The 27,314-nt window shown below is 43.5% G+C and overlaps 1 protein-coding gene across 7 annotated transcripts in view; it reads right to left on the bottom strand.

Moving 5' to 3' along the window:
- Positions 1-7,058, bottom strand: part of ELAVL2 (ELAV like RNA binding protein 2) — a 154,777-nt gene extending 147,719 nt beyond the window's left edge. For 5 of the 7 annotated variants that reach the window (XM_087926551.1, XM_087926554.1, XM_087926552.1 and 2 more), the window contains exon 1: positions 6,464-7,057. The gene's annotated coding sequence lies outside the window, so the exon portion shown is untranslated. Of the gene's footprint in view, positions 1-78; positions 103-6,463 lie in introns of those variants that run through there. The other 2 variants (XM_026718592.2, XM_087926553.1) reach the window with 2 other exon arrangements.
- Between the last annotated feature and the right edge of the window lie 20,256 nt (positions 7,059-27,314).

Raw genomic sequence — 27,314 nt, 5'->3', positions numbered from 1 at the left:
TTGGCTAACTCAGAACCTACTTCAAGGCGGTGGCAACCCGGTTTCCCCTTCCCACCCCCAGCCCCACGAGGCTCTAACCTGATATAAGCCCCCAAAGCTTGAACTCGACTGGGTCTCAGACGGGTCCCCTTTCCAAGCGAGTCGAAGGCAAAGCAACCACTCCCGCGCACGCCTTTTTCACCCCGGCCGACAATCACGCCACACCTGCGCTCCTCGCACCTGCGCAGGGAATTTAGGAGCACGCGGCCGCCTTCCCATTTACTGACATCTCGCACACCTGGCCGGGCTTCCCGCCCATGGAACCCCGCCCACCTCTTCGTTCCCCTTGCAAGCCGGGCAAGCGCTCTTCGAGTGCAAAAAAAAAATAAAAAATGATCGCGGCTTGCAACGAGCCATCTTGGGGGGGTTGTGGGTTTTTTTTCCTTTTTTTTTCTTTTATTCCCTAGCAAATGGCTCTTGGTTTTTTTTTGTTTTTTTGCAAAGCCCTTAAAAGTCTCCAGGGATTTTTTTATTATTATTATATTATTTTTTTGCTTTTTTTTTCCCCTTAGCAAATTTGCTCTTGGTTTTGCAAACCCCTCAAAAGTCGCCCGGCATTAATTTTTTTGTACACAACTACTATCCATGGGGAGGAAGCGCCGCTCGGTGCAAATCCCGTATGTCCATCGATCCCCTCCTTGGCCCCTCTCCCCATGCCGAAGCAAGTCTTGCCCTTTTCCTCCCCTGCCCTCATTCCGATTAGTTCCCTCGCCCTGAAGGAGCTGCGCTTCTGGGGCACCGGCCTTACTTTAGGCTGCCATTCCAACCAGGTGTGTGCAACTTCTATGCAACTCGGGTGGTTTATACAGTGGAGCTTGGGGGGGGGGGGAGCTCGTCAAAAGGGCGGTCGCAGAAGCCTACCTGCCTGGGAATTTCTAAATTTGGCTTTTAAAAAAAGGAAAAGCGCTGGGTAGGAGAGGCACTTTCGGTTTTTCAACTTTTACTTTGCCCGGGTGGGAAGGCGTCAGCGCCACGCCTAAGAAGTCAACCGATAGTTTCCCCCCCCTCCCCCCCCCACAAACTTTGCCGCCAGGTTCAGTGGTAATTCTTAGTAAATCTTACACCTAGTGCGGGAGTTACTCGAGAGTATTATAACGCAGAGAGCAAGTACCGGGACGCACCGTCTTAAAAATACAAAATAAAAACACCCTTGAAATGCCGAGTACCCTTTTTGGCACGTGTATAAACCAATTGCAAAGGATCTCACCTGTATTTTCTAAGGGGGAGAGAACGGCAATATTTTAAATATATATTTTAAAAAGTAACTGGTGGATTTGCACCACCTTTGCAACAGCCGTGGAGGGCTAAATATCCAGTTCTGCCCGCCCTCCCCTTTCCAAGAAAAATCATATCTGACCTTTTTTTTTTTTTGGCAATTTTCAGTGCAAAAAAAAGAAAAGACTTGGCGTTTAAGTCTTTTGCACAAAACGCTTCGCAGGCGCGGGCGGGAAAAAAAAAGTAAAAAACGGCCCCTCCAAGTCTTCACCAAAAGGTGGCACCCCTGAAATGCGCCTGCGCCGAAATGGCGGAGTCAACTCAATTTTTTTAAAAAAAAAATTAAAAAAACCCAAGACTCCCTTATCAAGACCACCTGCTTCGAGGTTTTCTTAACATCCTGCGGTAATAAGTTTTAAATCCCAGAAGTCTCAGCTTTCAATTTCCGGTTTAAAAAAAAACAGCTTTACTATCCAATGGGGTTTCCTCAAACAATGATTTGCGCGAAGCCTTCATTTATATTGCTGTTTATTTTTCTAACTACGTTTGTGCGACTACTGGGTTTTCAAGGAATGGGATCTTTGCCTCGAGTAATTCTTCTAAATCCATGGTTTTAAGTGCCCCTTACTGGGGGAGGGAGGCATCCCTGCTCTTGGTAGTAAATCCAAAAAGTGATCAGAGGAGCAGTTACTTCCAATTGTAAACGTGGAAGGCCACACATGTTATGGGTACTTCTTAAGCAAAATCAACTCTATTTACATTAAAGGGGTTAAAATTCAGCCTACAGAAGAGGTCTCAACCACAATAAACTCCCTCGTTTTTCTCCAGAATTCCCTTCAAAGGGAACAGGAGTGAGCAGGGTTGCCAATAGGCCTGTGTCAAACATGGGATTTATCTCCTAAATAGAAGCAGGTTGTCCGAGGTAGTGTAAAGTCACAGGTCTCCCTTGAGTATTTTCTAAGAACAGAGGATTGCAAAATTACAGCAGGCTTACCCTTAGTTATAGGTGCCTAGGATTACATCTGCAAACCAAAGTGCATGCTTACCAAGAAGTTAATTCTAGTAAGTTAATAATTTTACATGAAATGAGTATGCAAGCTCAGTCCTAAACCTGCCCAGCCATGAGGAGACATATTTGGGAGTGGATCCCTTTCAACTCAGTAGTTCCTTCCTTTACCTAATGAGTAGAATGGAGCTGTGTGTTGATGTTTACCAAAAAATTCAGTGCCATTTACATTTTTAAAAGGGGGGACCCATATGCAGTGAGAAATCCCTGTTGAATTCCCCACTTACTTCAAAGTAACCTTAGAAAGTGAGCAAGCAGTTCAAGCTGTAATCTACTTTAAAATAATTCTACGGGTCAGCTCGATGACTATGGAATAAAGTCTTTCGAATTAGCAATTTTTTGGCTGTAATCCATAAAGCCTCTTAACTGCAGCGCATATAGTTAAAGATTAATGTTTGGCTATGGAGCTCTGTGAGGGAAATCATTTGTGGCTCCCATCCATAAAGCACTTAAGCCGTCATGCCAAGGGTGGTGGTTTTCAGATTTGAACAGAAAGTCCTGTTCTCTAAATGAACAAGGAGGAGAAGGCTTGTTGGCCAAAAATCCCATTGGATCCAAACTGACTTAAATGCTTTCCAGATAGCTGTACTTTTGGTTGTGCAGGGCCGGAGCTAGTATTGTTCCCGGTATCTCTTAAGGACTTGGGGAATGCACTTATGATATTTTTCCATAGGAGCTCGGTCTTGCCAGTTTCTGGCATCTCTCAAATCCTGAAAAGCACAATTACAGCCTGGCCACTTGGATGCCCTTCACCAGTTCACCAGGTGTACTGGGATCACAACTTCCCAAAACCTGAGAGTCATAGCCCCACCAACTGAAAAGGGTTCCAATGCTCATTCTTTCTGCAGGAAGTCCCACTGATCTAATTGGGACTTACAACTAGGTAAAGATTTCTGGATTCCTCATCGTGCCAATGCTGGCCTGGCTCCTTTTAACTCCAAGGGGCCTAAAGCCCTTGGAAAAGGAACGTGTCTGGATAGAGGTGGCTTTGGAACCATGGTTTTCCTGCCAGCTAGATGAGATTTGCAATCCTTCAACTCCCAAAATAGGGAGGTAAGGAAAGCGGTAAAGAATGCAATCTCACACTGAAGGCTTGAGGGTCATCCATAAAGGGGAAACAGAGCTCAACACCTACCTTCAAGCTTTCTCATCTGAGCCCTGTCCGTAAGGCACCTCTAAATCCTATCACCCACAGCCCCGTTTTCTGTTCTGGTTCTTGGCCAGATCAGTCTGATGGCACCGTTGTTTTCCACTTCCCTAAAGTCTCTCACTCGGAAGCTCTTTACGGACAACCTTGTGGGGAGAATTTGGCTGAGTTCTCTATTCCTTCCAGGGGACCTTTACATTCCCTGCTGCAGGGTCATTTAAAGGCTAGTGCCCTTGGGTTCCTAAGTGGTGTGAGGGGGGGCGGGATCTGCACAGGCCTGCAACCTTTTTAAATTCACAAGCTGACCCACCAAGGCAGCTTCAGCAATAATGTTCCGCATCACCTTGGCCATATTCGCTTGGCAAGCGTCTCAACAGCCCACTTTTTTGAGTAAGGAGGACATACAAGGTCAGGGCACGGAAAAGGCATATTTTGTTATGGCTTACGATATGATACTGCGATACTAGCAATATTTGATAGAGCTCACTTGATATCTCCCTCCCCTGATGGTACCTAAAAATAGTAGAGGTACCTAACCCTCCTCAGACGGTGACGGTTTGGGGCTACACCCCTTTCACCAACAGCTGTAGTGGCTCACTGCGCTCCTCAATACTCCCCATATGAAATACCTATAGGTTGTAAGTGTGGTGCAGGTTGAGTTTGCTGCTTCTCTTTTAAGTGGGCCCTCCACGGAGAGTGTAACAACTTTCCAGCATTTCATCACCTGGCCTCCCTGAGTGACAACATGGCCTGGAAAAGCCAACATTTCAAACCATTCCTACCTAGTAGCCTATAAAGATGGAAACCATGCCATGTTTCCACTGGTTCAGCTAAAGGCTCATTAAGTAGCACCACCATGTGCAAAGTGAAAATGGGCTTGGCTCTTGGAGGTTGTGTGTGTGTGTGTGTGTGTGTGTGTGTGTGTGTGTGTGTGTGAAAACTGAATAAATCCTTGCCCTCCAGATGATCCCACAAACACCACTCCCTTCCTATAGGTGTCTTACATACTTGAATGCAGCTGGATGGTAGAACTTATTAACATGGGGTCGTATTTTATTCACACTTGCACATGGGGCACGATAGAAGCTTAGCCTATCAAGAGATCATCATGTGCTCAGATGTCTAACACTCCTTCTAGTTCGGAATATGTAGGTTGTGCTGGTAAGCCACCTGCCCCCCCAACCCCAGCCCATTGAAATCCTCGAGGGCTAATTCAATGGCAACTACTTGCTCCTTTGCTTCCCTCTTATTTTTTTAAAGAAACTGGAGAGGAAAAGCAGCTAAGGCCCCCGGACTAAGCACTACAATGGAGACCCTAGCTCTTCCTGTGAAAGAGAGATGGTTGTATGCATGCATTGCACAGTAACGTGCTGGGCATAAATTAAGCGACAACAGCATAGCCTGAGGCTGGTCCTTGATAGAACCGCAACCTCCGTAATTTCAGCCACAAGAGACGGCAGATCTCTTCCTTTCAAGCCATCTTGTTCAAATGCCTGGCTTGCTACCTATCCAGAATCACCGCCTTTCTCCGCCACCAACTTCTTTCCTCCAAAAGCCAACCGCGTCCGAGTCAGGAGCGGGGCGCGAGGGAGATGAGACAGGAGAGGGTTTTTGTGTGACATCTTTCTTTATTAAACAACAGGAGGAGATGCTTTCTTTTTTCTTTTCTTTTTTTTTCCCCACTCCTTCTCCTCCTCCTCCCGAGATGCTGACACCAGGCGAAATGAAAGCAGGGTTTGGAACCGGGAACGCCTCGCACTCTCTCTCTCTCTCTTTCTATCTCTGGAATGGTGTCAATTTCACAACGGAAGCATTAATGGGTCGGTATTGGGCTGACTCTACGGACTTTCGCTTCACACACACACACACACACACCTCTATATATGAATATATAAGAATATATATATATTCCCAGGGAATGCCTTTGTTATTCCCAGGGCTGGAACACAGCCGCCCCGGCCGCACCCCCCTCCCCAATCAGGACCAAGGACAGCGGCTTGAAGAAATGGCTTGCCCGCACCTAATGAGGAATACACACCCCAGCAGAGCTCCCGAGCCAAACGCCTTTCGGCTGTATCCAGAACTGAAGCGGGTCTCTCTCTCTCTCTCTCTCTCTCCCGCCCCCCACAACCTTCTTCAGAACAAAGAAAATCGTGGCTCCCGGATATAAAAGCTGAACCCTCCCTACAGAGCGCTGTAACTGACATTAGAAGGGTTTTAAAGAGCCTGGTTCTCCCATCCAGTCCCTTTATACCCGCACATGCATTTATATATATATTTCACATGCGCACACACATACACGCACACAACCTGGCATATCTCGAGGCATCCGCTTTGAGAGCTAACAAACCAAGGTCTGCAGATTCCCCACCACCACCACCCGCCCCCGTTTCAAATCCCTGCTACACGCATCCTTTTTCCGTCTCTCTCCCTCTCTCTCTGTCTCTGCCTCCCCTTCTTAGCCAAGCCAATGCTATTCGGCTAATACAATTAGAGTTGGAAGCTTAATCCCGTCTGATCTGCAAACGCCGGTTTAAGCCCTTCACAGCCCTTCCTTCCTTCCATTCATTCATTCAGTCAGCCACTTACACACACCCCAGCCGAGCGTTGAGCACTTTCCGCTGATCCAAGGCGAAGGTCAGCGGTTCTGCTTTGAGGCAACTTCACACCTCCAAGCTAGCGAGCTAACACAGTTTTTCTGCGTGCGGGTTCCTAAATGTGTATGCACACCACACAACAAAACGTAACACACACAAAAAAACTGCACACCGTCTACCCCTTTTGCCACTCTACATGGTACGGAGTAGCTAACCCTGTTCAACCGATGGTGCTGAAGCTGCTGGAAACCAGGCGGCAGACTGTGAGCAATAAACTTAATTGGATCTCGTGCACTTTTTATCCTCTCTCAAGGCAGCCTAGCCAACCTGACACCTCCGAAACTTAAAAATCGTCTCTATGTGGCAATAATAATGTGAATAAAATAAAGCACAACTTACCTTGTTTCGCTTCAGGTTTTTTTTTATTTAAAAAAAAAACAAAGAGAATACTGTAAGGTCTCCCAATTTAAAAAAAAAATAAAAAATCAAATGGGTAGGTCTCAAGACAACACCCAAAACCTAAATTGCGGACAGTTGCAAACAGAAGATTTTTTTTAAAAAAATGGAGGATTTTTTTTTTAAATCAACGCTTCTTTTTTTTGTTTTCCACTCCCAGAACACGAAAAGAAATTGGGAAAGGGGGGGGTGGGGTTAAAAAAAAAAGAAAGGGGGAACTTTAAAAAAAAAAAAGGAGCGTGGCAAAATCGAATGGTTTCCCGTTACAACACAACTAAACAAAAAGGGGGAGGGAGGAGAAATAAAAGGTAAGAACAAAGGAAAGAAGGGATGAAAAGGAGGGTTTCTTAAAATACAGCCTCCCTCTCTCTTCCTCCTTCTTTCTAGCAGCTCCCAATCGAAGTCAGCTGCTGCAGCATCTCTTATCTGAGAACAGGCTGAAGGGGGGAGGTCGCCTTAAATGGGAGGTGGACTACAGCACAGATTTATAGGGACCGGATCACCCGGCGCTCCTCTGCTTCCGCACGAGTGTGCGCGTGTATGTGTCTCTGCAGCCGTGCCAGGCTCTCCCACCTATCCCGGGGGCCACGCGCGGAAGCATACGCCGAATCCAGAGACAACGGAACTTGCTCGCAGGGCAGCTTCGGCCTCCGATTGGTCCGAGACGTTGCGTCTGGCGCCGCCCCCGGCCAACGGACGGCTCTGATTGGCTGCCGCCCGGTGCCACTCCGGCGGGCTCGATGGAGTCCCGTTTTTCATTTTTATTTTTCCCACCACCCCCCCACCACCCCCCTTCAAGGTGCGTTGGACTGAGCGATGGTACCACCCTGCTGCTCGGCGTGAGGGCGGGCGGGCGGCGAGCGGAGCGAACGTGTCTTTTGCGTTTGTCCTTCTCGCTGTAAATGTATTTTTTTATTTATTTTTTTGCACCCCCCCCCCCCGCTTTCCACTCCCACCTTTTCCTCTCCTAAACGAGACCATTGCAAGCCTGAGGAATCCTTGCACCATCTTTCCCCCATCCTTTTGGTGGTGGTGGTGGGGGGGCGGGGAGACGGTGGGGGGGGGCTTGGTATGTTTCGACCCTCCGCTGGGATGCTTCCCCGCTTCGGGCACCCAAACCTGTTGTCCAAGCGCGTTGCGCGAGGGCTGAGATCCCGCGGCAAAGAAAGCAAAGAAAGTCGCGCTTGCACCCACACGCCTTCAAGCCCTTTCCTTGCCTGCCTGCCTGGTTAAGAGCCACCGAGCTGCTAAAGGTTCGGGGAAGAAAACTTTAAGAAGCCAAAAAGAAAAAAAGCCCGACTTCCCTCTCCGAACTTGTCCATTAAAAAAGGAACCACGTCCGATTTAACAACAACAACAACAACACAACGCACGGCAACTTCTCAAGCCAAAGGCTGGGCCTGCTTCTTGCTTTGTATTGACTAACTTTGCGGCTTCCACAACTACCCGGTTCTCCATGAACTTGCCTCAAAAAATCAAAGTAGCACGTTTCGCTACTTAAACTTTGAGGAGGTGTTGGAAGAGCTGAGCTTGGGGAAGAAAATACTTTCACGTTCCTCCCGTATGGGGGAGAAAGAGGGAAGGGGGCGAGAAAGAGAAGGAGGGAATAAGGGAGAAAGAGAGAGTGAGAAAGAGATGGGGAAGGAGGGAGGAAGGGAGAAAGAGAGAGGGAGGGGGAAAGAAAGAGAGGGAGGGGAAAGAGAGGGAAGGAGAAAGAAAGAGAGGAGGGAAAGAGAGGGAGGGAGAAAGAGAGAGGGGAGAGAGAAAGGGAGGGAGGGAGGGAGAAAGAGAGGGAGGGAAGGAGAAAGAGAAGGAGGAGAGAGAGATCCCCTATACTTAAGCACATTCTCCCAATTATAATTCTCATTGAGGATTTTGGTTCTTTGGCGGCCATCAACACAACAGAGAGTATATTTTCACGCCTCTGCCCTTCCGCGTCCTTCTCCCTAAGTCAACCCGCTTCCTCTCCAAGAAGAACAGCTTTCTAGATAGCCCACATCTGCTGAGAGAAAGGCGGCGGCGGCGGGCGGGGCGGGGTGAGGGGTGGGGTGTCTGCCTAGCGTACTTGGAGTTGCACAGATCAAGCACTGCTTGTACCCTTCCCTTATCTCTTTAATCCAAGGAGATTCAAGGGAAGCCCGAGAAGAAGAGCGGTGCCATGCAAGTTAGTGTTCCGTGATCTGCATGCCCTTGAATGTTCAGCAGAGAGGAATGGCCACGGATGAGAGCTTGCGAGGACCCGACTGTTTGGCCGACACACTCTTCAGAGAAGGAAGCTTTGCTTTTGCTTTTTTTTTTTTAACTTCAAGTATAGCAACACAACAGAGGAAACCAAAGCGACCCTTCCCATCCACGTAAGGCTAACCGGCTAACCGAAGGCTGGCTCCAACAGGAACTCCTTGAAAGTTGAATCTTAGTGGGCATCCCCAGTTGATGTCAGAGACAAATCGACCTCCAAATTAGAGCAATGGAAGACCAGGGACATCACTTTCCTAAGAAGTCCTGCAGTGCTTTAAAACAAATATCCCCCTTTAGGAAAAGGGTGGGTTAGACTTCCAAGCTTGATACCCTATATGTATTTTGGGCGGGGGGGTGTGTGTGTGTGAAAAAGATAGATGGTGCTTTCCTTTATTCTACTTCAAACTCTGATGTTGGGAGGGCGTGAGAAAGATACCCACACCCATCCTTTTGGGTTCAGTCATGCCCAACAATGCCAACGTTTGAAGAAAAGCACAGCAACTTTGGGGGTGGGGGGGGGTGGGGAAGAGGTTTGAAACAATGTATCCTTGCATAAAGACACGCCCCTCCTTCCTTATTGTCCCTCTGATGAAGCCCGACCATTGTCTGGGAAAATCGGCATTTGAAGAATGAGTTAGAAGAGAAGAGAAGGTAAGGGGCTCCTCATCCTGGGCTATCAATAGGCAAAAACCAAGGCAAGCATCTTGCTAGTTCTAACCCGAAGTCAGGACTCCGGGAGATATATTAACAACAGTAGCAATGCTATAGAAGCAGTAAAAGGAATGTAGCTTTCTGTAACGATTAGGATGCTTATTAAGATGATTTTCTATCTTCTGTTCAACCCATGGGGGAAAAAAATCTGAACAGCAAAACTACAAAGTTTGCATAATCAAATCTCGGAAGGTTCAGAAGCATCTCCTCTTCCTCCTCTTCCTCCTCCTCCTCCTCCTCCTCCTTCTTCACCCGCCCATCCCCACCCCACTACATGTCTTCCTCCTCCTTATTTTACTTAAAAAGTGAGATTTTGTCAAACTTCCTCTAGGATTATTAAATGAGGTTTATAGAAGAAGGTGCCACAACCTATATATAGGATAAGTGCTATGATACTCATTTGTCAATTTGATGGATCGAATTTTCCTTTCATATAGAAAACTTTTCGGCATGTATGAACTTGACAGTGCAACAAATATTATTAAGCAGGAATAAAGACCAGTGTCACTCTAGGTATTTATCCCTTTTCCCCCCCATTTTTTAAAATGTGTACTTGGCCTTGTGCAAAAATCACTTTCCCAAAGAAATTTAGCTTTCCAACATCAACTCTTCACACATACAAATGGAGGGAAAGTCTATCCCACACACTAGCTAAATCTAAAAATGCACACACACACACACACACACGCACACGCACACACGCACACTTCCTCTTGACAAACAGCAATGGGGGCATCTTTGTTTAAAGCAGAATATTTCCTCTCTTCTTAGGTGCACTTAAACAGGTAGAAGCCAACTTTGGACAGCAATAACAACATAACCGAACTCGAGAGTCCAAGATAGCGTGATGGGAAAACAAAACAAGCTCTCGGTCACAACTGTGAAAGATTTGCGAAAGAAAGAAACCGCTTCCAATGCTTTTGTCCTTTCAAACTTCGGGATGGTGGGATGGTGGTTGTTTTTTTCAGAACCATGGACAGAGGTGCCGCGCGGTTCGACTCCTCGCTAAACCGCACCGTTCTCGCCTCCCACGATCCGTTGCAGAAAGAAAGAAAACGGGTTCAAAGAAGAGGAGTAATAATTTTCAAAGGTGATAGGAGTCCAAAGCAACGCGGTTGCTTGTGGGAGTTTTTTGTTTGTTTTTTAAGCTTCCTTTTGAAGAGGCATTGTTTTATATAAGTCGTAACATACGAGAGAGAGAGAGAGAGAGAGAGTGATAGAGACAGAAATAATTTCAATTAAAATATCTCCAGTGTCAAAGAATGCGCTTAAGGCCAAGTTATCACAGAAAGTGGGTGGGGGCACGCAGACACAGAGATCAGCCTTTAGAGCACTTTATTTTTCAATGGGAGCCCTTCGTGTTTATCATCAGGAGAGATTCTAGCACCCGCACATCCAGAAGGGCCGCAGTTCCAAGTGTTGCTTCGCGTAACAACCCCGTCTACAATAACTTTTCAACTCTCTCCTTCTTTGGCTTCCCTTGCTTTTGATTGAAACGTTCGGGCATCGTCGGCTTGCGCCTTCTTCTTAGGTGGTTCGTTCCGCTTTCTCGCCACGGAAGCACACACCCGTAGTAGTTCCCAGAGAATACCTTTAGGAGTCATTACAACAGCCGGGACTGCAAGGGACGTTTGGCTTGGAAGAAAAGCCTTCTTAAAATAATCTAAAGCCTCTCGCCTATAAGGACAGGGTCTGAATGAAACTCTTCCGCCGAAACAATGCCCAAGATCGCGCTGCACGCGTTGAAATCAAACTGAGAGGTTACGGGCTTCACTAAGTTACTTCTTTCCCTTCTCTCGCCAAGCATACATGCACGCTCTCTCTCACACACGCGCGCGCCCTTTACGCGCGCAAATTCAAGGCAACCTTAATAGTGACAATCCTTTCTCTCTCTCTCTCTCTCTCTCTCTCTCTCTCTCTCTCTCTCTCTCTCGCACCGCTCAAGAAACTACCAACGAAGAGTATATTGTGTGTTATTCTTGTGCGAGTTGGGAGTGGGAGGAATTTAAATTATTCGTTCTAGGCAAGGACAGCAGCCACCCTTTAACTTCTTGAAAGGTAAGATAAATGGTGATTATTTGGATTCAGCTTGGAGGAAGCCATCTGTCTGCATTCAGGGCGAGAGAAACCGCGCTACTTCTCTTCCAGCTGCCGAAAATAGAAGGAGAAGGGAGCAACGCCGGGGCTTTGAGCTAAAGCGTTTAGGTGCTATGGGCCTTTATCCCCTGGCTTCTATGCCATTTGGGGGCAATGCATGTTTAAGAGGAGGAGGAGGAGGAGGAGGAGGAGGCCACGACTATCAACCAGACGATCAGCTCCACAGCCGCCTCCCCTCTCCACCCCCTTTTGTGCTCGGATCAAACGCCTGCACAACAGAGAAAGTGACAGCACCAGGCCATAGTAACAAAGCCACAGTTTGTACCGAAAGGCAGACCGAGGCCCAGGGAGACAAGGCGGCAGAGAAGCAGCTGCCTTATCAGCACGCTGCAGAGATGAGGATGGATCCAGAGGTCTTCGATAGATAATCACTTTAATATGGGGGTGGGAAGCTTTGCAATGAGCCAAACTTTAGCTTCGATAAAAACTATCCCAGTATGAATGGAATGGAAGCAACCAGACCTTTATCCATCTTTGCTGTCTCTCTCTCTCTCTCTCTCTCTCCCTCTCTCAATAATCCTTGCTGTTGTTTTGATTGTAAATTCTCAAAGTTGCACCGAATTCTGCCAAGCTTTACAAAGCCTATGAAATTACATTTTTTGTAGGTTGGATGCTTCATGCTGCCTCTCTTAGAGGCTTTCTAAGTTGGGGTGTGGAAAAATGACTTATATGTGTCTAAAGTTAAAAAAAAAAAAGAACACTTTGACACCAGGCTGAGTCCTATTATTTTGGTAACAATACTTGCCACTACCTTCTTCCAACCTTAGCTGGACTCAGAAACTAACAGAATCCAGCTTGTTAAATTGTGGGAGGGAGTCTGTTACTATATAGCAGGGCAGGAAGCTAGAATGTTTGATTGCGGGTGGGAGGGATCTCAGAAGGAGATAATGGCAAATCCACTTCCTTGGTGTTTCAAAACAAGCTACAGGGATCCATCTTTGAACTGAGCTCAAATATTACCTGACCTCTCCATGTGTACATATGTAAATATGTCTGGGTGGGGGAGGGGAGTGAAAGAGAGCCACAGAGGCAAGAGACTCTGCCCCTTAGGGATCATAAATTAGCAAAGTCATTTCTGAAAGGGGAAGAGGGAGCCAGACTAATGAGTTTTGGAAGAATGAATGGATATACAAAAAAAAAAAAAAAGAGCCATATGTTTGTGTAAGCAACAAACCCTGCCCAAAAGGCTAATGGTGTCAGGGGCTAGGATCGTATCTCCTTCAATAAGAAACTGGCTCTGGTGGAAATCAGATTTTGTTCAGTTAGCTGAAGACAGAATGGGTTTGTGGAAAATTTCTTGGACCTTTTAAGTATATTCGTATCCCTTGTGGTTCTAATCCAGATTCTACAAGCTTGATAACATGCACAGTCAATGTTTATTCATTTGACATATATTTATACACTGCCTTTCTTCCCAACAGCTTCAAATAGCAATTTAACAGCAAGTTAAATCAACAAGGATAAAAGACAATGACTTAAATTTTCATAAAACAACAAAAAGTACACACACGCACACACATCTATGTCTTTATATCTATATTTATCTATATAAAGGTGATTGGAAGCTAGCAATCAATATAGCTTAAGGTGTCAAATTAATATTTAAAAAGCATTTTTAAACCAGCAATTTAAAACATTCACTGTCTCAGAACACTTTTTGTAAATAGAAAAACAAGCATCCTTCAAGTGAATGTTTCGCGTTGAAATAGCCAATTCATTGATCCCGAGAAGGCCATCTTATTGATGTCATCAATATTTTTGTGGCTTTAGAAATACATGAATCTGACATGGGTCGTGTAACTTCTGGCTTTGTAACTATGGTTTACTGGCACGTAGGATCCTGTAATCAAAAATATGGATTTTATAATGGCTATTGGCATCAGCGGGCTGCAGGCTTATGCTCAGACAATTACTCTGTTTCTAACCATCTGATTCACCATTGCAGTTAGCACTCAGAATTCTAGTTAGCATTGTGGAAAATGGTGTAGAAATAAAGTAAATTAAAATGTCACTCTGGATCACAATCTAGAACAATATTGAAGGTAGCCATTATATTGTCTATATCTACAGCCACAGCTCTTTTCTTTGTTGGAGCTGCATGTTCTCTAGATACTGTTCCATCACCACAGACCATGAACCAACCACAGACCATGCTGGCTGGACTTGATAAAAGTGGCGGCTCAAAATACCTGAGGAATACCAGACTGGACTCCTAACCACAGAAGGATAAGAACCATAACAATCCATCACTTTGAAAGGGAAGCATTTGTAATACCAATATTTGTTTACAATGAGCTGACAGTACCAAATAACATTATCCCATTTGCTTTCTTGTTCATTTGATATTTGCCTTTTGCTTTCAGCTCATTTGTATCCCAAGAGTGATATAGTTATACTCTGGGCTAGTTTTTCATAAAAGCTGTTGTCTTATAGAAGAAACACACGTCCTGGACTTAAAAAAAAAAAAAATCCTTAAGAGATTTCTGAACTTGGAGGGTGAGGGACTGCAGCCCTATCTTTGCTCATCGGAGAACCATAAAATTTTGGGGGTGGGTGGGTGGGAGGGAAAGCCTAGATGTGGGTTGCATTTGAGCTGCATATGTGGTAAGGACCAGGAGAAAAACTCAGTTGGATTTGAAAGTGAAAGGCAATTCCCCTTAAATGAAATAAACGACATGCATTTGCTAAGATGCTTCTCTAGGCATGTAATACTTCCCCCCTTTTATTACATTCAGTATTGCAGCAGTTTATGAAGTTACTTAGCGGGCTCAGCTCAAAGCTTTCAGAAGCTGAATATCGTCCTGGAGTCTTAGATTGGGCACCCTTATTGCACAGGCAGTGCAATTATTTAAGATCAGGGCAGGTTTTTTTTATTAATTTCTTTTTCCCCTTTTCCCTGACTTTTCGGCACTTCCACGAGGCATCCCTTTTCCCTGGCCAAAGTATTTTGAATCAGCCTTTCAATCATCTTCACTCCTGCTGACCTTGGAAAGCTGAAAGCAGGTAGGGACACCTTGAGCAATCAGTGTGCTCTCCAACTAATTAACAGAAGAATGCAAAAAAGAAAGAAAGAAAGAAAGCCCATCAATTTTTCCATGTAAATCCTACCCCTTTTGGCATAACAAACCCTCATTGCCCAAATACTACACAGTAAAGATTGGGGGGGGGGCAAAATGACTGGCTCCTACCCATTTTTTTTTCCAATACATGTTATGTGCACTTTGGTGTTGGGGGGAAACCCACAAAAAAAAAACCCCGACCTATTGTTACAAGAGGAAAGCTGTCTGGTTGTCAAGCCATCATTCTTAATCCATGGTAGAAGCCCCTGGTTTTGCAGCCAAGCCCTTCCTTCTCCGACATTCTCAACCACAGTTCAGGGTTGCAGTTGACAATCACTAAAGGGAGGTCTGTCTAGGGTTCACACAAAAGGGCTCACTTGAGTCCAGGGGCTGGGAAGGGGGTTGAGGTAGAAGAGTTAGAGTTAGCTAAGCCTGTCATTTATTATAAACAGGGAATATTAAGGCTTGTAGGTGTTGTTGTGGTTGTTGTTTGAAGGTTTGTGAAAATGACTAGAAACTGAATAGGAGGATAAAATCCGGCACATTGATAAATCTACCAGGTAATTTTAAATTCAAGCGATTGGGAAGTGAAAGGAGGCAAGAGGAGGGGGAAATGAAGTACCCCAAAACCTGCCATTTTTTCAATCTGAGCTGTACTAGTTAGTACTATTAGTTTCAATTGCCCAGGTTCGGTATGAAAACACAGTGGCACAACTGATATGGGATGCAAATGCCAGGTATGGAAGGACTTTGAGAAAATAGAGTATCTGTCTGTCTGTCTGTCTATCCATCCATCCATCATCCATCCATCATCTATCATCTATCATCTATCTTCTATCATCTATCTATCTATCTATCTATCTATCTATCTATCTATCTATCTATCAATCATATACCTAACTAACTAACTAATTAGCTATCTAGCTATCTAATTATACATAGCTATGGCTTTTACACACAAACACACACATATGATAAGGAATATACAATATATATTAGCTAGGAAATATATTTTCCATTTTTGAATACATCTATCTATACATATATTCAAAAACTGCAAATATATTCTCTAGTTAATAAGGTATGTTATGCGTTCTTCATACTTTAAGAGAACATCAGGTAAGTTCCTTCCCAAGCTCTTTAGGCATTCCAACAAGTAAGATCTATGTACTGTATCTTAACCGTTTTTATGAACTTTTTCAAAGCTCCTTTGAGAAGAAGGAAATGCCAGCTAATTTAATGATGAGTGTGCACCTACTGTATGACAAGTTAAAATAAGCTACAAATGAGTTCTGCTTTCAGGAACAGGGGCTTTATGTTTTCATGCAATTAGCTAAGGCAGGAAAAAAAAAAGGCGGATGCATTGCACTAAAATATCTCTCTTCTACAGTAATTGTTCTGCTAATGATATAGTGCTGTAAAATAATGGCTATTGCCCATTACTAGTTACTACCTTTTTTTAAGGGTGGGGGGGATGTTCTATATTCTTGATGGTTAGAGTACTATATAATTAGATCTTCAGATAATAAGATCACATGTACAAGAGACAGATTTGTACCATGGATGGAGGCATATTTAAAACACATCTAAAGTAATGTGAGGAACTGACTACTAGACTAATGGGTCTACATTCTCATACGAGAAAATGCAGCCCTAGGAATCAACAGTACTCACTCCCAAGCGTTACATTCAGGACTACAATCGGTGTCATTTAGGATGACAACATATGTCATTTATATTATTTTATTATCCCTTGTTCTTTCTGAAAACTGGAGGTTCACTCTGATTATAGCAGTAAAGGTACTTGTGTAGAAGCCATATGACCTTTTGGAAGCAAATACCCTTATCTGAGTAAATATACAAACACTAGCAATACCTGCTATTTACTGATGCATGCATGTATAATGTACAGAGTGCTTCCCACACGTGTAATCTCTGTTATTTTTACATAACGTTGGCAATAGACTGCTGTCCTCATTCCCCCCCCGCCCCCCAAACAGGAAAAAGGAAGAAATAGCAGCACACACAGAATCTCAGGCTTTGAAAAGCCTTAAGTTGCATCCCCAAGAGTTCCTCTAAACATGTTATCAAAGATTATTTTTAATTAGGCAGAATGGAAGAACGATTAAATACATCAGGGGTACTTAAGTATTATCAGTAGTTAATAATTGAAACGTAAAGTTAAATTAAATCAAATTTCATTTTGGTCCAGGCCACTCCTATTTTTAGAATAACCTTTCCCTCTTTCACATCATTCAATTAAACCAGTCTGATAATCCACCGATTGAGGGCCGATACTGAAGGTGGGATATGATGTTTATTTATTTGGGTGTAAGACCCACTGAATTCAAAGAGTCTTAATTCTTACATATAGGATCTCACCAATCCTGCAAGTTATAAATCTGTGCCTGTCTGCAGGGTTTCTTTTAAAAAAAAAACACGGCGCACACTACTATTTCTTAATATGCCACCTGATCCTATTCAGGATTAAACTGCCTTGCGTTTTGTAAAATTTCACCTCTGGATTTGCAAAGATCAGTCAAAATCCAAAGACTGTAGCCCAAAACTCCATTAATGAAAAAAGTTCATGATTGTGTTAAGGCCCTTTTGCAATAATTTCATGCCTCTTTCTTTTTCTCTCCCCAATGATTGCCGCGATTAGACATTTCTATTTAATTCTAAGAATGCCATAGGAAATATTGTGTTCTCTCTTCTACAGCTTTCATTGTAACTCCAGCCCAAAGCCTATCAAAAGTGGAGGACTTCAAAAATAGAACGCAACCTATCTGCTTGGTTCTTAATATAGCTTTAAGAACTATATTTGAGAAATTTATGGGTCTTTGTTGGGACTATTAAGCACATTTGAAAAAACATTTCTAGATCAAATTGCTCTGTTTACAATGATGATTCTTTCTGAACATAAAGTCTACCCATAAGATCATGGTCATTAAAGACCATATGTTGTTGATTGAAAGTTGATAATGACTTAGTGAAAATGTTTGGGGTGACTTTTCCCTAAAATGTTTATTTTTGTAATTATATATTTCATCATATTGCTTCACTGAACTGAATGTTGGCACAGGAAACTTAACCCCAAGATTGGCAACCTTGTCTGTAGCTCAGTAGTGCAACAAGAGTTCTAAATATTTAATGAGATCCACAAAATGGCCTTGCTCTGACTAAGTTACTCATCGTTATCGAATATCTTTGTAGATGGATAGCAGTAGCACCTGACACTTTCTAGATGAAACTTCCTAAAAGCAGCATCGATAAACCTCTTAAGGACAAGTTTCAAATTTTCCTGTCTACGAAACAACATTCCACTGTTCAATACTACGGCATTCATACATTGACATTTCTAGCATCTTTGAAAAATCTAAGCCAATCTTGCAAAAATCTCCTAAGAGCAACATTATCAAAAACATTCTCACCCCACCCAGTATCATTTATACTGACAGCTTCCTATTGCATTTGCATGTGTGTGTGTGTGTGTATGTGTGTAAGCCATACCAAGACACTGTTTTCTTAATCATCAGTAAGTCGAGGTTACTGACTTCACATGATAAAACAAACCACCATTTATCACTTGCATATTATGTTCACCAGCAACAGTAGCTGGGTTCATAAAAGTGTACTAGATCAAACTTAAACAATTGCAGTATATGAACTTGGCCAACGTATGCAAGAAAGACATGGAGCTATAAGGGATCGTCTAGAACAGGGCTCTTCAATTTGGCAACTTGAAGACTCGTGGACTTCAACTCCCAGAATTCCCCAGCTGGTAGCTGGGGAATTCTGGGAGTTGAAGTCCACGAGTCTTCAAGTTGCCAAGGTTGGACAGCCCTGTTCTAGAACTTAGACCTTTGGGTAAAACATTCAATAATATCTCCCACATCTTTTTCCCTTTCTGCTACCTAAGAATAGGTACTTGACCCTTTTCAGATGTCTAGGATTTTGATTTCGATAACCCCTAGTCAGCATGGTCACTGTCCAAAAATTATGGAAATTCTATTTCAAAAGAGCTGGAGGGTGCCATGTGGTCTACTTGATTTGACTTGAAAAATAATTTCTAATAAGTATAGCTCAGCCTGTTACCCAGGGATCTTCTGTGTTAATCTACAGGCAGATTAAGCTAAAATGTGGTTTGTTTAGCTTTGGCTTAGCATGTGGTTTGAACCACGCTATTGTAGATCATATCACGGTTTGTGATTTAGTGTCTTCTATAAACTAAGACAAATGTGGTTTATTCTGTAACTATGGATTAACGCAAGATAAAAATCCAATTTATTTTTCCATTTAATTTTGGTGCTATCGCATTTGCAGTGATCCCCAAAATTCCAGGCAGAGATCTTCTAAATGGTCTGCTTTCTTGAGACTTTAACAACGGAATGTTGGTCCTTTTACCTTTCTGGTTTTTTGATCTATTTCTATCCCTTCTAAATATCTTTAGAGAAAAAACTCTCCCACTCCCACTATTTAATCCATCTAAAGCATATCTGTCATCGCAAAATCTTAAATGTCAGTTGGGACATGGGAAAAGAAAAGGGAAGGGGATGTTCCGGTTTTCTGAAATACCTGGCTAGGTGGAACAAGTGCTGGACATAGTGTGGGAAGCTCCCCCGCCCTCCAGAGAATGAAATATTTTGGGGAATATGAAAAGGAGAAAGATCTTAACAAAGCAGAAAGCAGCCCTCCATCTTCCGTCTTCCTACCATGGCCTCAAGGAAAAGCCTCGAGTCTTTAGAGATGGATATTTTGTACCTATTAAGAAAGACTGGGCCAATCTATTAATAAATAAAACCTTCAGCCTCAGCTCCCACAGAAGGCTGGAGCTGATGGGATGTACCCACCACCATTAGAATAGCAAAAGACACAAGGCTCACTACATTACTCAACCCCCTGGAACATCTCAAACCCCAGAACCCTACAAAAATCCATCCACTCACTCAACCATTTTGTCAGCCACCTCAGAAACATGCTGCTGTCACTGAAGTTTCTGGAAACCAAATAAACTTGCACCAAGCCTCCATTTTATTTCCAGCGTCTTTCTCTCAGGTTGGAATCTGACCAGATTTTTCTTCCTACAATAGGCACGTTAAATTCCTACATTGTGATTTGTTGGCTTGTTATATTGTATGAATTCAGTCATTAAAGTTTGTTGAACATGTTTTATGACCGTGTAATAAGTGACTAAACATAAACATGGCTTTGTGCAAAATGGAAACCATGCCCAGTACTCAGAATTTCTGAAGCAGGGGTCTTCAAACTTGACAGCTTTAAGACTTGTGCACTTGAACTCCCAGAATTCCTCCCCCAGTCATGTTAGCTGAGGAATTCTGGGAGTTGAAGTCCACAAGTCTTAAACTTGCCAAGTTTGAAGACCGTTGTTCTAAAGGTATGTGGAATGACCTTGGGAGACAGGTGGAAGAGCCACAGACTAGACCAGGGGTTGCCAACCTTTTGGACCTCAGGGACCACCAAACTCATAATTTTAAATCCCATGGACCAGAGATTCTGGGAAAATCTCCAAAAAACTCTGCAGGAAAATTCCCCACCCCGTTTTCCTACCCGTCAATCATTCTTTATTTGGGATTGCAGGATACCGTCTCCAGCTCTGTTCTCAGGGGGAGAGAGAGAGAGAGAGAGAGACTTTTGGCTTCATCCAAGGAAAGCAGCAGAAGCAGAAGTCTTTCTTTCTCTCCCCCAAACTCTGTCAGAAATGAGTCTTTGCTGGCGCAGCCTCTTGGAGCAGGATGCCTTGCAGGGTCCCAAAGACTCATTTCTGGCAGAGTTTGGGGGAGAGAAAGAAAGACTTTGGCTGCTTTCCTTGCGTGCAGTCAAAAGCAGAAGAAGAAAGAAGCAGAAAGAAGCAGCCTGGTGGCCAGGCAAGGTGGATGGGGCAAGTGGGGCAAGTCCCCCCCACCGCCCTTTCCCCCCTCCCCTCAGTATCTCATGTTGTCCGCAATGCAAGCGACACAAGCCGTGTGTTCCTGGATTAATTGCTTTGGGGGTGACATTTCTCTGCGGACCACCAAAATTTTCTCATGGGGACCACCAGTGGTCCCCGGCCCAGTGGTGACCACTGGACTAGACAACTTACAGCTGAGCCTGCAGAAGGAATCCTGGCATGGCAAATATCTCAGAAAGGATCCTCCCTCGTTTCTTGGACTGTAAAGATCTCAGGGAGGGAGGGGGGAATTAGTTTCAGCTTTGCAAGATTCTGTTAATGTAAACTTATCACAAACGTAGAACTAATATTTCTAGGAGTGCTTCTTATCTGGACTACCTGACAAGGTTGACAGAACGTGCGAGTTTACCGAAGCCAAAGAGACCAAAAGAAGTATAGAATCAGAAACCCCGAGAGGGTCGAAATGATCCATTCTCCATCATCTAAACGGTGCTCTTGCTCTGAATTGTTGACCAACGATCTCATCTTGTAAAATTCATACCTTTTGCAAAATCGACAGGTCAATTTTTGTATGGATATTGCCATGCAAGAAAGGACAGCCTTGGAATAAATCCTTCCTTGACAAAATGGGAAAGCAGCCTTGTCACACAACTAATACAGCTTGTCTCCCAGAAAAATCCGCTGACAGCCCTACTTTTATAGATCTCCTTGACAGGCAATCTTGGACTTATGAAAAGGTAATGCCGCATTAGCCAGCCCGAAGGAGGAAGATGTAAGATAAATGGCAGTACTGGGGTAACTGGTCTAGAGGATAGAAGGAGGAGGTTTAAAGAGCAATGGGCGCTTTGCATATTAGCAAAGAGGGACAACAAAACTGTAGGCTGTTTTAAATACAATCTACAGCAAATCTTTGAAAAGCTGCAGCATTCCAAAGGGTGCCCAGGCCTCTGCTACCATGGACTTATTCAATTAACATCATGCACAGTCCTTGTTTAATGATGATAATTGGCAATCAGAAATTTGGTCATTATGTGACTCGGTCGTAAGTTTTTAAAAAAATCCTTTGACCACACTGCTTAGTGACAGCAGTTCTAGCAGTCCTGGTTGCTGTTGTTATGTGAGGGCTACGTGGGTCATTAAGAAAGGGCTTTAGATGACTGTGGCTTCCAACTTTCAGCTGGCTTCCCTGTTGACTTTGCTTGTGGGAAGGAGATAGACAAGGATGCAGATCACAATGGGATGGGGCAACAGCTGAAAAATTCGAGGACTTATCATAACTTCACATGATCACTAAACAAGCGGTCCTTAAATGAGAACCACTGTAAAAAGAGCTCTAGTCTTTTACTGTCCTCCAATGGTCATTTGGATTCTTGAAACACACAAGGGATAGCTTCAACTATTCCCGATCTGGTTGCAATGATAGCTGTTCCAGCCTCACACACCGAGAACACCATTAGGAAAGACTGCTCTGTGTTGATTCAGCCGTTATTTCCAATATAAGCCATGTAGCCCACAAGCTCATAGCCAGATATTTCACTGTGAAGAAAGCCAAGGAGAAAAGTAGCCAGGCATAATAGCAACAGCAATAGTACTTAGACTTACATACTGCTTTACAGTGCTTGACAGCCCTCTCTAAGTGGTTTTACAGAGTCATCCTATGGCCCCCAACAATCTGGGTCCTCATTTTACCGACCTTGGAAGGATGGAAGGGTGAGTCAACCTTGAGCCTGGTGAGATTCGAACTGCCAAATTGCAGGCAGCTGGCAGTCAGCAGAAGTAGCCTGCAGTACTGCATTCTAACCACTGTGCCCACCACGGTTAATAAAGTGGTTAATAAACTCAAGCAAGCCAAATAGATAAAAAAAGTTACCAGTGGTATAATCTAATGAGCAATGGGGTTGATGCTCTATAAACTGAAGGACGAGAGAGGTGGAGATCTGCATGTATCAACTGTATTCAAATACAACTGGAAGCCCATCACTCACTCTATGCCTTGCTGGCCAAACAAGCTGGGAGATGTAAGCCAACATTTCTGGGAGAGACCGACCCAGGTAGTGGCTGACAGGTAGGACCGCAGATTTAACTTTTTAAACAAAAGTGTAACATCTAGTGTGAAAGTTTGCTGGAAGAGTGCAGATGTGTGCTGGTCTCGGTGGGATTTCCTGTGGCAACGGTAATTTATCATCCTGCTCTCTGAGGCCGCTAAGCTACAAAAGATGCCAGGTTTTTGTGTACAGGTGGAATATGCCTCTAGCTTCCACCATGGAAACACGTCCCATTGAGTTCCACTGATCTGGAGACTCAGTAGTGTCAGCACTCAGTAGCCTAAAGCAACAGCTTTGATTGTATCAGGACACACACGGGTATTCCCACCATTCCTCAGTCCCTTGGTCCAAGGCAGTAGCAGCTCACTCTTAAAGTGGTTGTCTGGGGTGTCACCTAAAATAGGTACTGAAGTTCTATCCTTGGAGTTTGGGGGCATTGATTTGATAATTTGCCATGGCCTCGCTGGCTGATAATTCATCTAGGCCTCCTATTGGTATCTGCCAGTTGCTTCTGGAATGAGACTAAGTTAAATATTCCCTGGTGTTTGGATAAATTAAAAGTCCTTCCTTCCTTCCTTCCTTCCTTCCTTCCTTCCTTCCTTCCTTCCTTCCTTCCTTCCTTCCTTCCTTCCTTCCTCCCTCCCTTCTTCCCTCCCTCCCTCCTTCCTTCCCTCCCTTTCTCCTTCCTTCCTTTCTCCCTCCCTCCCTCCCATCCTCTTTCCCTCCTCCCTCCCTCCTTTCCTCCCTCCCTTGATTCCCATTAAAAAATGTACTGTATCTAAAGTTAACTCTTTCAGACCAATTGTTTGGGCTCACTCCCTCAATTCATGGCGGGGGGAGATAGGGAAGGGGGATCATTCTTAGGTTTCAACCTATTAATATACCACAACAAAGGGATGAAAATGGCATCAATCCCACCTTTCTAAGCTTCAGTGCAATTAATAATCTTCTTCATTTAATGTGTTACTTTTGTGGTCCCCCTTTTTTACTAACAGCGCTCAAAGCAGCTACCAAAATAATTACAACGGGATACGTACAGTTGAAAATCTTGCTAAAATCATCTGGATCAATTAAGCAAAGCCATTTATTTTATTCCATATTTGAAAAAGGAGGAAAACTGATGCCAAATGGGTTTTATTCCACAGCATGTGGATAGCCAGATATAGACAGATAATCTGGGAAACGGCGTGCTATTGATATGGATTCTTTTCAGTTTGTAGATCTTGAGGATGTGGAAAGAGTATCGGAACTTACAATTGGCTTGTTTGGCCCTTCTGGCTAATTAAATTCTGGCCCAAGATTAAAAGAGGAATCCATTCCTCCCGAAGCATATTAAGTCTTGCTTTGATTTTGTATGCACAGCTCTGGAAGGAAAAAAAAGGGTTCCACCGGAAGGCATGGTTATAAAAAAAATAATAGATTGTATAGAGATGAACAGGCTAATGATGAAAATAAAAGACAGAGAAGATTCAATTTACTATAGGGCCTGGGATGCCTGGAATGAGTGGTTTAGAAATAAAAAGAAAATAAAATGGCAATTAGGAAAAGAATGAGGGAATATGTAAATATGTAAATATACCATGGAGAAGATTGAGATGTAAGGATAAAAGATATTGATTTATAAAGTCTTGCTTTCTGTTCAAATAATTTGCAAGGCCTTTACATGGGGCTGAGAAAAAAAAAATATCCCTATCTCCTTGATCTAGAAAATTTCCATGATCATCTAGATTATGGGACTCAAAAAAATTTGAGCCACATCTCAAAGATCCCACACTTGGTAATGTGACCGAGAAAATTGTGACCTCACAGCTCTAATGCATTTGCATGAAATTTATTATCTGGACTCATTTCATCGGGATTTCATTTATGGTATGGTACTAAGGTTATGTTGCCTTGATGAATAACTTATGCAAAAAACTAGGTGTAGTAATTTTCAGTTACTGTCCACAGTCCACCAGGAGCTCCCATGTTACTCGTTTCATCCCTACACCACTTCAGATAACCATTTGTCTGAACTGGTGTAAGGCTTCCTGCCTAAAGCAGGGGGTTGGACTAGAAGACCTCCAAGGTCCCTTCCAACTATGTTATTCTATGTTATTCATCATATGTGGGCATGAGATAATATCTGTATCTGTCTGCTTTAAGAAACTAAGGGAAGACAGATCCTGTACTATATTCTGTTAGGTTCTAGAAGTAGGAATATGACGATTGATTCTCTAGGACATTTCAGCAGCTCTCAGTACCATCAAACATGATATCCTCCCTGTGCTTATGGATGAGGTTAGGGCATGAAAACCCTGTATTGCAAGTCTTAACATTTGTCCCAAGGTGGGCTTGGGGATTACTCCTTGGCATCTAAGTCATTGACCTATGGCTTCCCATGGAGTTATTTGTTGTCCTCTATGCCAGCAATCCCCCAACCTTTCCAGCTTGGCAGCCCAGTGAGGGAGGAGAGGATGGTTCCATGTGAACACCAGGTGCTTGTTCATGCACCTGGTTCCATTTGCACAGTGCACACCCGCCACTCACACAAATGGAGCTACAACTCAAAAATCCCATTCTTAGTAACGTGACTGAGAAAACTGTGTCCTCACAACTCTGATGCATTTGCTTCGCGCATTTGCACGGCCCGGTTCAGAACAGACCATGGCCGGGTAGAGGGAAGGTCTCGCAGGTCGGGGACCCTTGCTCTATGAAACCGATGGAGGTCATTCAGAGCTTTGGAGTCGAATGCCCTCAATATCCTGATGGCACCCAGTTCTACTGCACCTTATCATCCAACTTCCAAAAAGCCACTTGAAACTAATTTCAATAGCAGGCTAGATGCGAGGGAACAAATGGCAATTAAATCCAGATCAGATGGAAGTATTATTCAAAGGGAGAACTTCAGGAGTCAGATAAAATCTTGTTTTAAATGAGATTGTAGCCCCCAAAAGAGCAAAGATGCTTTTTTCCAGAGGCAACTGGACTTCCTGGTTTTTCTTTGAAGACGTTTCACTTCTCATCCAAGAGCTTCCTCTGCTCCGGGAAGATCAAGATTCATAATTTAGGAATGCTCTTTGATCAGGGGTGGGATTCCACCAGTATAACAACCAGTTCAGTGATCGCACGCTTTGCTACACACACACACGCTCTGCATTTAAAAATGCTCAAATATTGGACCAAAATATGGAGTTGGATACAAGAAATAGTGGAAGATCGGATAGAGTTTAAACCTGAATTGTTCTTGTTGGGAATAATTAAAGGGAAATCTAGGGGAAAGATGAAATATATTCTACTACATATATTGACAGCAACGAAGATAGCATTCGCACAATGTTGGAAACCAAATAACACGCCCTCAGAGGAATTAGTAATTCAAAAATTTTTAGATTGTGCTGAAATGGATAAACTTACATTAAAATTAAAGGATAAAGAAGAATCGGAGTATTATGAAGTTTGGGACAATTGGTATAAATGGTTGAACAATAGAAATAAGGATAGCAGAGATAAGAAAATTATAGATAAATGTATATGAATGTATATAAATGTATATATTTATATAAGACTGGTATATGTAATAATGATGTCACTGTACTGTTAATATTAGGATGAAGATTTGTAAAATGTGAACAATAATAATAAAGAAATCCGCTCTAGGAAAAAGGAAATAAACACAAGAAAGGGCAGCGGAGGACCTACATGCTTGTTGCAGCAAACTGGTTCTCTACCAACTGATCTTCGGAGCAAGGGGTTCGCCCAAACCGGTAGAATCCCACCCCTGTCTTTGACTCTATTATGGATTCATAGGCAGCCGCTGGAGCAAGAAGTGCAAGAACTATAATACATCAAATCTGATACTTTGCAGGCAGTTCAGACTTGACGGCAGTTATTTACGCTTTAGTTACAACCCTGCAATGTACTCTGTGTAGTGCTACCTTTGAAAAGTGTCCAGAAATTGCAATTGGTACAAAATGTGGTGTTCGGGCTTTGTAAACAGTACATTGTATGCCTGCAATGAAAGATATACACTAGCTGTCAATTGCCTACTGGATACAATTTGAGGTGTTTATGCTGACCTTTAAAACCTTCAGCAGCTTAGGGCCTGGCTAGCTGAGACTCTACCCCGTTACTTCAATCAGCAGGAGAGACCCATTTAAAAACACCGCCCCGTAGCTAAGATACAAATGGTTCTTTCGGCTGTTATTATTATCATTAAAAAAAAATACAGCAAATCCTCAGAGAACAGCAGAAGATCAGAGAATGTTTCTCTTATGGCAATTAAGAGCAAAAAAGACCTATCATCGGAAAAAAGGAGAGCTTGGTTTGCTGACTGTTTGCTGACTCTGTTTCATCTTCTGCTCTCTGCCTCCAAATCTTTTATAGGGGTCTCCAACCTTGGCAACTTTAAGGCTTGTGGACTTCAACTCCCAGAATTCCTCAGCCAGCAAAGCTGATTGAGGGATTCTAGGAGTTGAAGTCCACAAGTCTTAAAGTTGCCAAGGTTGGAGACCCCGCCAAGCTGGCTGAAGAATTCTGGGAGTTGAAGTCCACAAGTCTTAAAATGGCCAAGGTTGGAGATGCCTGCTTTGAAGACATATTGACATGATGGATGAAGCTAGCTAGCTTTCTCTTCCACTTCTCCTGGCTCCCCTTTGCCTGCATCTTATTCCACATTCCCTCTAATTACCACTATG

The sequence above is a fragment of the Pseudonaja textilis genome, chromosome 2, assembly GCF_049901715.1.
Source record: "Pseudonaja textilis isolate UNSWEBS1 chromosome 2, rPseTex1.2, whole genome shotgun sequence".
Taxonomy (NCBI): domain Eukaryota; kingdom Metazoa; phylum Chordata; class Lepidosauria; order Squamata; family Elapidae; genus Pseudonaja; species Pseudonaja textilis.
Note: the sequence above shows the minus strand (reverse complement) of the source record. Positions and strands in the feature narration are given on the sequence as shown.